This window comes from Frieseomelitta varia, unplaced genomic scaffold (genome assembly GCF_011392965.1).
Source record: "Frieseomelitta varia isolate USP_RPSP 00005682 unplaced genomic scaffold, Fvar_1.2 scaffold_461, whole genome shotgun sequence".
Lineage (NCBI taxonomy): Eukaryota > Metazoa > Arthropoda > Insecta > Hymenoptera > Apidae > Frieseomelitta > Frieseomelitta varia.
In genome coordinates, this window is record NW_025110214.1 from 56,908 (window position 1) to 68,179 (window position 11,272).

At 47.1% G+C, this 11,272-nt stretch overlaps 1 protein-coding gene across 1 annotated transcript in view; it reads right to left on the reverse strand.

The window, feature by feature from the left end:
- LOC122532619 (serine/threonine-protein phosphatase 4 regulatory subunit 1-like) overlaps positions 1 to 10,921 on the reverse strand; it is a 46,904-nt gene extending 35,983 nt beyond the window's left edge. Inside the window, exon 1 of the mRNA XM_043661525.1 lies at positions 10,845 to 10,921. The gene's annotated coding sequence lies outside the window, so the exon portion shown is untranslated. The remainder of the gene's footprint in view (positions 1 to 10,844) is intronic.
- Positions 10,922 to 11,272: the final 351 nt, after the last annotated feature.

Sequence of the window (11,272 nt, forward strand, 5' to 3'; positions counted from 1 at the left end):
AGAGAGAGAGAGAGAGAGAGAGAGAGAGAGAGAGAGAGAGAGAGAGAGAGAGCGGGAGAGGCAGCATGCCGGACAATGTTCGACGGAGAGGCGGCGAGAAGGAGGAAGGCGAGTAAAGAGAGCGTACGACCGTCGAGAGTGAAGGAGAAAGAGCGACGAGAAGCTCTGCAACGCGGCACGCCACTTTGGACCGACGGACGCAAACCGCATTCCCGGCCGTGACCTTCGCTAGGACATCGCCACTGCCCCCACCCCCACTCGACACACACACACACACACACACACACACACACACACACACACACACACACACACACACACACACACTCTATCCCTTCCACGTTGCACCCCCTGCCCCTCCCCGGATCGCCCAGTTTCTCATCCTCGCCGCTCTTCCCGTGGATGGTAATCGTCTTTCTTTCTTTCTTTCTTTCTTCGTTCGTTCTCTCTCTCTCTCTCTGTTTGTTTTATAAGAAGTCTCTCGAGATCACAGCGAGAAGAACGTGGAACCACGCAGCATCCCATGAACAGAGCGTCACTCCTCGTTTCTCTCTCTCTATCGGTCGTTTCCCACCGTTCGCGGCTCGGACAGTCGACAAACTCTCTCCATTTGGTCACGAGTTTCCCTCTACTACACGGGGGCTGCTGGTACAGCTGGCCATCAGCGACGATCCACAGCGGAGGTGCCGTGCGTACCTTTTTTCGTACACGGTTTTGCTCGTCGTTGTCTCAGTTGGGGCGGCGGCGCGTCATTCGCTTTGCTGGAACTCTAAATCCGTTGGTGACGAGAACCGCGCGAATGATATGATTCACGGGCTATAAATAGGGGGCTGGGGGAAATCGGTGGCGAAAGTCGTACAGAGACGTTTGGAAATCCGCCTTATGGGAATCCACGGGTTGGATTTTGGAATTCGATGTTTAAGCCCGACGTATCGGCTCGAGGCACTAGGCACTTTTATAAAATAAACGTGTCTACCAAAGGCACGTATACTTTACCGAGAGTGTCACACGTTCTGTACTTGCGACGACGATTTGTAATTTTAGATGGTTATAGATTTATCAAATTGTCACCTCGATTAAAATTACAAAGTTCTAAACGGCCGATTTGTCAACTGGTACCATTGATAATTGCAAGCTACCAAGATGGTTAATCCTTGACGTACGCTCGCAATTGCAATTGAGACGTTCGAAACTGTCAGTTTGCAAACTACTTTTATACAGGTACTTTTATAAAATAAACGTGTCTACTGAAGGCACGTATACTTTACCGAGAGTGTCACACGTTCTGTACTTACGACGACGATTTGTAATTTTAGATGGTCATAGATTTATCAAATTGTCTCCTCGATTAAAATTACAAAGTTCTAAACGGCCGATTTGTCAACTGGTACCATTGATAATTGCAAGACCTACCGAGATGGTTAATCCTTGACGTATGCTCGCAATTGCAATTGAGACGTTCGAAACTGTCAGTTTGCAAACTAGTAATTATCGACAATATTGTTTCCTACTATTCGTCCGTAGTTTAGCAAAACAAGAGTCATAAAGCAGTCTTGCTTACGAACCGCGAACGAGATCCGGGCGAAACCGAGCGGAACGCGGCGTGTCGCGGATTTTCAGGAAAGAGGCCGAGGGGTGGCCACGGCGGAACGTCGGAGGCCACTTCAGAAGGGGTCGTTTTAATTTCCTGCCGTGGCGAGAAGCCAAAAGACTCCCGGGCGATGCACGCCAAACCGAGCTCACTACTCTAACCGAGCGTGCCACGAGGGAGAGGAACGAAGAACTCCATCGCGTCACCGGCACAACAAGCCGTAGCGGAGGAGAAACGCGAAGCACGAAGGGGAAGAAGAAGCCAAAGAAGAGGAAGTGCGTGCGTATAAAAGGGAGAAGAGTGGGAGTTTGGGGGAGGGTGCCCCCCCCCCCCCCGAAGAATTTCAGAGTCCTCTCTTCTCGGGCCGCTCTCTTTCTCTAATTTACGAGCGGTCGCCCTGAATTCGAGCAAATATTTGTCCAGCGCGTTCGACTAACGGGCGTGTATGTACGAGAGAAGAGAAAAAAACGAAGAGAGAGACTGGAGGGTGGAGAGGAGAACGGAAGGCAGAAGGAGCAGAGAGAGCATCATTCATAGTTTCTCTAAAAGCGTTCCCTTCGTTTGGAACTCTTTCTCTGCTCTAGTCAACGAACAGTTCCATCTTCCTTCCCCTCTATACCCTGGCCAAGCGTTTATACAGGGTGTCCCAGTTTTTGTTGCTCTATCACTGCCTCCTAGGCGAAGACGAGAGAAACGTGTCGTAAATGTTGATGTGTTACTGGAAGGTGTTGTTGTTGGCTCTTATTACTTATGTCCGACGATACTGTAACTTGTTGTTTTTCGGAGCGTACAGTATTTCAGAAATATACTGGCTAGAGAGTGTTTGAAAATGGAATTATAATTTCAATAGGTGCAAGTGCAAAGTTATAGTCGTCGAAAGTACGATTGCCATTGGCTACGATTAGGTGTTGTCCTGTAACTCTTTGATCCAATGGCGCGTGTTGATTTCGATCAATGAAACGTACTGACAACCAAAAAAGAAAAAGAAAAAAAACTGGGACACCCTGTATGCCTCCGTTACTCCCTACCTCTTACACCGTTTTCTCTAAAACGTGTGTTCCATCCATCGCGGCCTTGCATTTTCGAGCTCGAAAAGACTCTTTGAAGGAGGCCGCCCGGAGTCTAGCCGGAAGCACCTACTGGAAAGTATTCATCCGAGAGGGAAGAAGAAGGCGAGAAGCCGAGTACCTGGAAGTCGTGTTAACACGCGCTGCTGGACGCTACAAGCCGCTCCAATTAGCATCTTCTTTTTCTCCTTCGACTTCTTTCGCCTTCTCCTCGCGCCTGCCTCCTCCTTCTCCTCCTCCTCGGGCTTCCTTTTCAGCACGACTCACACACGACCGACCGACAACCAACGACCAAGGCACCTGTTGAACGGATCCCGGAGAAACTCTTCCTCTCCTTTTCCACCACCGACAGACACTAAGTCGATAGACTTGACTCTCTTTATTTCTCTTTTGGCCAGGTGTTTCCATAACCAATTCTAATCGTTTTCAGGAGACGTAGGAATAGCGTCCACGTAATTCACGCTTCCGTTACGGGGGGGAATGAAATCTCGGTATTTGTGAGTAAGTGACGTGGTTTGGGGGTGTATAGTGTATCGATGATTCATAAAACGAATCCGTATTAACAGATGGTTTCAACGTGTAAACGCTACGTACAGCTTTCGTGCATTTTCTCTGTCCCACTTTGAAAACCCTTCAGGGAGCCTCGAAAATTCCATTACCACGTATTATCCGTGGCAACATTGTCACTACGGAACAGTACAGCGTAATAACGAGATAATATTAATCAAACCGATGCAATTTCTACGGCGGTTGTTAATTGAATTTCGAAAGATTCGACCACCGAAAATTTTGGAGCGTCCTTCGCTTTCCGAGCCATTAAAAAAAAAAATGATATTTAACCAACCACGTTGAGCTGGCAACTGATTGCGGACCGTAACGAGCGACCGAGCCCGTATACAATAATTCGCCGCTTTCTTTTTGTTTAGAACTCGTCGGTACGATATCACCGGATGGAAATTATTCATGAGTAATAAATTTATCATTTGTTCTGCCCATCTTGTTTTAGAAAAAATATTAGTAATATTTTTATTAGTTAATATTAATATATTATTAATAATAATAAATTAATAAAATAAAATTAATAATAATAATATATTAATATTTTAGAGAAAATATTACAATTTTGGGGCAGAAATGCGTCGTGGTGGCGCGTATGAGGTTAAAAATAAGACACAATTATATATTTTGAAATTCTAGCGTACAATTTGTATATTCTCAAACAACAAAAAAAGTACAATTCTACGATGCAAAAAAGTGTCACACACGAAATATACGGAACGAGCACGAAAGTGAAATTCGAATTTTCTGAACGACGATCAAGCCGGGTCTCGTTCGATGTTAGAAAAATGCCGAACGAAACGAAGAAAAGGAGGGGCGTACGCGGCACGTTTTCCGGGTCAATTGACGCCTCGATTCACGCCGGTCGCTTAGTTTCGTCGCTTCCGCCGGGGCGCGAGGTATTTTTATAGTTGGCCGTAAAATAAGAAAAAAGGGGGGCTAGAACGAAAGAGGATCGGGGCGGTTTTTCGTAGGCGACTGTACGCGGAGCAGCCGACCGGGGCCAGACCCCTTGTTCCACGCCGGGGCCGCGCTCCTGCTGAGCGAAATACGTCGGCATCCAAATAATTCGGGATACGCTCGTGTGAGATATGAATGAGAGGAGTTGGGTACCGGCGTGGCGTTGTTTACTGTCTGGGAGGACCGGAGTAGAAGAAGCATCCGCGTGCACCGACGAAAAACGAACACGAAAGCGAAAGAAGAACACGAGGAAGAAAGAAAGAAATAAGAGAGAGAGAGAGAGAGAGAGAGAGAGAGAGGACAGAGAGTCGAGTGTAATAAGATGGAGACTAATAGACGACACATAGAAAGAGAAAGAGAGAGAGAGGGAGAGAGGGAGATAAGACACATACAGAGAGGGATTTAGCAGAACGGAGAAAGAAAGAGGACGTGAAAGGGAGAGAAGAGAAAGAAGGACGAGACGAGAAGAGGGGAAGAACGCGGTACGAGGACAGGGACCGGGCCCAGGATTCGAAGAAAGAAGAAACGGGGAGTCAACGACCCAACGAGAAGTGCCGTCTCTCTGCGTTAAGGCGCGCTCGAAACCTTCTATCTTATTCTCTTTCTCTCTCTCTCTCTCTTTTTCTCTCTTCGTCTTGAATCCGCGCAAAGACCTCCGCTATTGCAGATTGATACGGGATCAAGGCCGTTTGCCTTGCGGAATTCCATCGGCTGCGCGCCTCGTACAGGTGGGTAGGAACGTGATAAACGCGACTGAGCAAGAACCCAATTCCCTCTCCGGGGATTCTTTTGTTTTCTTTTTTTTTTTTTTTTTTTNTTTTTTTCCGAGAATTAATTCGAAGGAGAGACATCTGTGCCCCTAACGTACAAAGTCGAATTTACAACGATATCGAACAACAGAATGGAGTAATTTTCATCGCGCTGGTTCAAGCCTACGATAAATCACCGCGGTTCTGCGCCGATCTAACAAGGCCGGCGGGTTACGTCATTGTCACCGTTAGAAAGGAAAATACCGACGAGCTGTACGGAGATATGCACTGTCACCGAGCGAACCGACGTCTGTTCCATCTTCTTCTTCTTCTTCTTCTTCTTCTTCCTCTGTTGGAAGGTGTTCCCCAGTAATAAACGAACCGCCGTTCGAAATCTTCTGTTTGACAATATATATTCGTGGAAGGCTACCGACCGAGAGATCGGACACGTGGAAAAACGGTCGTTGATGACTGGTAAAACGCGCACGCGCGACCGAGGAATTCACCTACGCCCCGCCCGCCTCTTCATTCCGAATCGTATGAATGATTGTCGTTGTCGCGGTGTGGTCGTCAATCTCTTGACGTCACGCCGGCAGTGGCGGGCGACGGTCGTGTTACGACCGTGCGACCGTTATGTGACCGATTGGCACACGACTGCCAAGCACCTGTCTCTACGCGACTCTCCTCTGCTTTCCCATGCTGCCCGGATTCGCCGGTGGTGTTGTCCCGTGTCTCGCGCGAATACCAAGCGAAATTAACATTCTAGACGCTTCGGTGACCTGGCTGCTCCTAGTCGCCGCTATTCCACCATGTACCCAATGGCAAATTCGCTATTACCGTTCTCTCGCTACTATATTTACGCCGCCCTGCGTGTTCGGTTTCGAATGAAACTGAAATATGGGGTTGGATCAACCTGGCCGTTGCCACATAGGCGATTAGTACGGCAAACATAGTAGTTTGCAGCGTCATTCGCGATTGTTATTTTGATTCTCTTAGTAGACGAATCTTTAGAACCTCTTCCGTGGCAATGTGATAAAGTTGCTTTGTATATCTATCCTCGTTTCTATCCTCGCTACTATAGCTAGTATCGCCGCGGGATTGTATGGTGTTGACACATTGTGGACGGTAGACGCGAATTCGGATCTTTCAGTTTTCAACTGCTGCGGACGGGGAATGATTTTTTGCGTTGTGTACAACACTATATATAATTTATATTATGTAATATTATATGTTGTATAATTTTTCAAGAAGTAGGGAAATTGTTTCCTGACGTTACCAAAGGTATTTTGTATGTAATAAAGTACCTCTAAAATGAAAAATAATTAATAATTTCAATTATTCATAAAATAATACACCTGTTAAATGCTATACATTCTCTTGAACCCTTTCAATCGTATATTAAATAATATATTAAATAATTCAAAAAATACGAGAAACACAGGCTGTATATTTATCAGAGCATACCGTCCTCAATGTGTTACCATAAAGCTAAAATAAATGATCGTTAAAATCTAAAATACATAGTTAAATAGATTCTTGAATATTACTGTAAAAAAATATATAGTAATATTCATGAATATTTTATCAATGTGAATCAAAGAAGTGCATATATACGCATTGTACAAAGTTTCCCAAAACGTTGCTCCAAAAAACGTGCAGGTGCACAGAGTGCGGTACGCAATGTGTTAAAAACGTGCGGGGAAGAGGTTTCACGAGAGATGCGATCGATTCTAGCAGGCCCGGTGATCGACGACGACGTACGGCGTCACGCCGGCGAAAAAAATTCCAAATCGGCGCGCTTAAAAAAGACACGCCAGTTTCGGCGTGTGGGATTGATATGGAGATGAAAAGGAAGGAGTTTGGGTTGGCGATAAAGAGAGAGAAAGATCGAGTGTGAGTGAGAGAAGAAAAGAATCAAATATATATAAACACGCATCGTGTTATACATGTATAACGAAAGAGAGAGAGAGAGAGAGAGAGAAAACGGGGAGAAAGAGGGGGGGGGGAGGGACAAGAGGGTCAGTAGCTCTGCGTTCTCATGCATTCCGGTCTGTCATGGCGGCCAGCGAGCGACTCAGACACGCTTCGTCTGTCCTCGTTGTGCATGCACACCGGGGGCAACGTGCAGTTCGTCCTCGTTGCACCCGGCTAGAGAGGAAAGAGAAGCGAGAAGGAAGGGGTGCTGGCCCGGAGGAAGAAGAGGCCTGTGGGGAGAGATGGCAAAAGACGGCAGAAATGGGGGAGGTGGGGCAGGAGAGGGGGAGAGCGCCCACTGTGTTAAATGCTCCACGGCGAAGGCGCGCGTGCGTTCTCTCTCGTCGTACTTCGGGGGGCCTCCTCCTCTCCTTTTCCTCGCCGAGGCCCTTTTGCGTCGCGACATAAACAAGCCAGGGTCACGCCGCGGCTATCAGCGCGCCCAAACGATTGCCTCCTCCGCCGCCGCGTGGAAAACTCGAACTTTTGCCACCGATGCTCGGGTGAAAATTTTGTCAGATCGATCAGCCTGCCGCTTTCACGTGTAATTTAACCTTGAATGGCACGCACGTCGAGAATTTCTTGTCCCGAATCGCAACATTTCCTGAGTATCGAGTATACCAAAATGTAAACAAACATAAATATAAACCGTAAGAGTTCATTGCTTCTTAATCATTTCTATCCAGTGATATATATATCCGACACGAGTTCGAAAGAAAAGGAAAGCGAAACCTTCGGTCGCTCGTTACGGTCCGCGAACCAGCGCAAGGGGTACTTTTTCTGTTTTAATCGACGAATTGTGTCGAGCGATGGTATTATCAGTCGGTTTCATTTTCGACGCGCTTATGCGACATGTAAACACGGCGGATTGTAAATAACTGCAGCAGTAACCACGTTATTAATATTCGTGTGATCAAAACTCTCGCTGTGATACAGGGTTCACATTCTTACATGTGATGTTCGCTGAGGGATTTGATTGCATCATACTGAACGATAAATAAAAACGTAATTCGATGAAACAAGAGTAAACTCCGATCGAATGAAAATGATTGAAACATTTGTTACTTATCGGTGTCTTAATTTCCCGTGACATCACGATCTGTGCTACACAAATCGATGCAAATTGGACAACGTCGCTAGAAATTAGTCAATTACGAGATCATCCTAAAGTGTATCCTTGGCCAAGGACAATTTCCTGTCACGTTCCAATAAAAGTTCTGTAAAAATTGTGCAGCACAATTTTTTAATTATACCGTTTACAACGTTACCGTAACATCGTCGTGGAACGCGGCTACAATGCCACGTCACACGCGCTGAAGAATCGATCGAGATGACAATGATTCCGACGATTGTGTGTTTACGTTCGATACACGCCTTCGGAGAGTGGGCGCGAACGAAAGCGAGAGAAAAGTAAAAAGTGAAAGGGAGCGGGTGATGTTTTCGGGGGGGGGAGCGCGAAATAATTTGGCGATCAAACGCAGCCGCGGGACCATTACGCGAGAAGCGAGAGAGGAGAGGCCTGGACTCGTCCGGGACGGCCAGCAGCCGTAAACACGACGTGGCGCGACGCTTTTATTGCCGGCACGCTAACCACGATCGCGTATTTAATCAGCCGGGGCTTTGTTCGACCGAAATATCCGCCCGCGAGACCGGCGGTCGTTTTTCGAGCCGACGCGTTTCCGAGGAATCGTTGCCCGCGTCGAGATCGATCGTGGACAATCACCTTACCACCGCCGCCTCTTTCCAAGGAAAGACGGAAAAGCTTCCGTCTGTTAACCATATATATGTATATATACTCTTCTCGAAATCTGGACGTCGTCGTTTCGAAAGTGTTTGCGAATTATTCGAAGTACATGACTGTAGAATTTTCTTGTGCCAAGGTGATATCCTGTTAAAATATTGCGCGTGTGACTAAGAAATAAATTTCGCGCTTTTTGAATGTTCCATCCTCTCCGACAATTGAAATATATTATAATGTACTGTCTCTGTAACTGCTGCAAATTAATAGACACAATAAAGATTAAACAGATTAAGAAATAAAATACAGATGAATAAAGAAAACTCTCTTTATAAGCTACTACGAATTGACGAAGATTCTTTTAATAGAAAAATTTCGATGTTCCGTTGGGAAGGATAGTAACGACCGACGAAGAAATGAAAGAGGCACGTAGAGCGAGAAGAAATCGAAAGGAGGAAGAGAGAGAGAGAGAGAGAGAGAGAGGGAGCAAGGAAGCCTGGTGGATATCCTCGCTCGGTAACGTGGGTACTATCGTATATCTTCCCACAGGAGGGCGGGAACGTCGTCTCGTAAGGGGAAACGGTAGAAGGGCGAGAAGGGTCCAACTAACGCGCGACCGCCGACAATAACGCGGAGAAAGGGCGCATGAATGCTTCGTGTTTGCACATGCGCGGGAGCGATGAACTTGAGAAAAAGGTCTCGTCTTCGCTCGGGTCGCAGCTTGTTTTTCCCCCGTGTCCTCTCTCTCGTTGTTTCGCAACAGATCAACGAATCGAACGTTAGAAATGATTATCGAAGAGAGGAAAGGACGAAGGGAAAAGACGATGCGCGAAACGCGGATGTCAACCACGAAGACGACATTCCGCCTGTGTCCTTAAAACTCAGCCACGCAGTCGCAGCGATCGACCCACCTAAACTATAATAATAATACCACGCATACCACGCACGAACGATTCTTCTCACGGGAAAAGAAGAAGAAGAAGAAGAAAAGAACAGGAACACACACCGCCACTTGTTACGTCTTGAAACGTGTTCCGTCTGTATCACATCTCGTAGCAACTGATGATTTTCATCTCACTCCGCGAGACGGAATGTAATTCATCACCACGCGCGGTAAACTCGTTGGGAAATACCTTCACGGCGGATGGAGCAAACACGGTCAAGCGGTAAAACAAAAATGGCAGGCATCAGGTATTCAGGAATGCGATAAACACGATGATGCAGGGACTGCGCGCTCGGATGTGCGCTCGCTCGCTCGCTCGCTCGCAGCTGCCATTGAAAGCAACCGTCCGAGACGAGGTGATTATTCATAATGTTACGCAAGAAGTTATATTTGCCGCGTTGGAACGACGCGTTTCTCGTTTCGTTCAATTACGTTACGACTTTAACGCGGTCGACCTCCGCGGAAGCGTTATTATATACGCACACGCTTTCTTCTCTCTCTTGAACGTTGAACCGGGAAAAAAAACAAAGAAAAAAAAAAAAAAGGAATCGAAACGCGCAACGCGCTGTCTGTCGGAAATGTGATGCCGGGAATGAGAACCGCTGGCGCGACGGCAGGCAGCGGCCGCTGCCTGTGCGGGCGGCGTACACGCTGCCACAGGAAATATGAATGTAACGCCGAAAATTCATTCATAATAAGATCTCGCTACTCCGACATACCGACATAGGGGGCGAGCTATTTGAATTTCGGACTATCAGAGTCCGGTCGTTAGCTGGTTACTGAGAAGAGGAGGTGGAGGGGGAACGTAGTGGGGGGGGGGGGGGAGGTTAACGAGATCTGCCGATAAATAACACGGTCGTTTTCCTAAATCGTGTGAATAATGGGTCGGTTGGGTGAGGGCTTTGCCGTAGTTGTCTGCTCAATCCCTCCGTGTGGGATGATTCCATTCGAGTATTTACAGGGAGAGAGAGAGAGACACAGTGGTGTCCTTCCCAAGTACAAAGACCGAGTAAACGAAAAGCACAAAACGGATGGACAAAAACGTACGAAGGAATTATGGACAAGTGTGTTTCTTTTTTTTCTTCTTCGCCGCTCTTTTCCTACGACCGTTCCGACCCGTTACGATGTAATCTACCGCAAACTTTGCTACGCGATCAATTTGTCCGTCGAGTTACGTTGTCGATAAGAATAAATATTTATTTATATCTGTAAACAGGCACGTACGTGTGTGTATGTGTGCGTGTGTGTATGCGCGGGTACGTACGTTTTTGCAGGTAATGCCTCTTCGTATCCAAGGATCCGTGCGAAGTCGATCTCTCGCCCGATGATCGCCGTGACGTTTGCTCACTTTTTTCTCTCTCTCTCTCTCTCTCTCTCTCTTTTTTTTCTCTTCCCCTTGATTCACGTTTCCTCGAACGAACGGTAACATATATCCGTGGCGTGGTTGCTTCCCGTACGGGCCGTCGAACTTGGAACGCACTGTAGAGGAGGAGCCGGGGCCCGTATTATGGGAACACACACGCCTGAACACGTGTGTCTCACTTCCTGCGGCGGGCCGGAAGTCTCTATAGTACTATGGCGCACCGTAGTGTAGCGTGACCACGCTACAAGGGCCATTACTACCTCAATGGCAAAAAGAATGGTCCAATTACCGGTTAAAGCCACGTTGCTCGTCGTTACTCCTTTAATGCG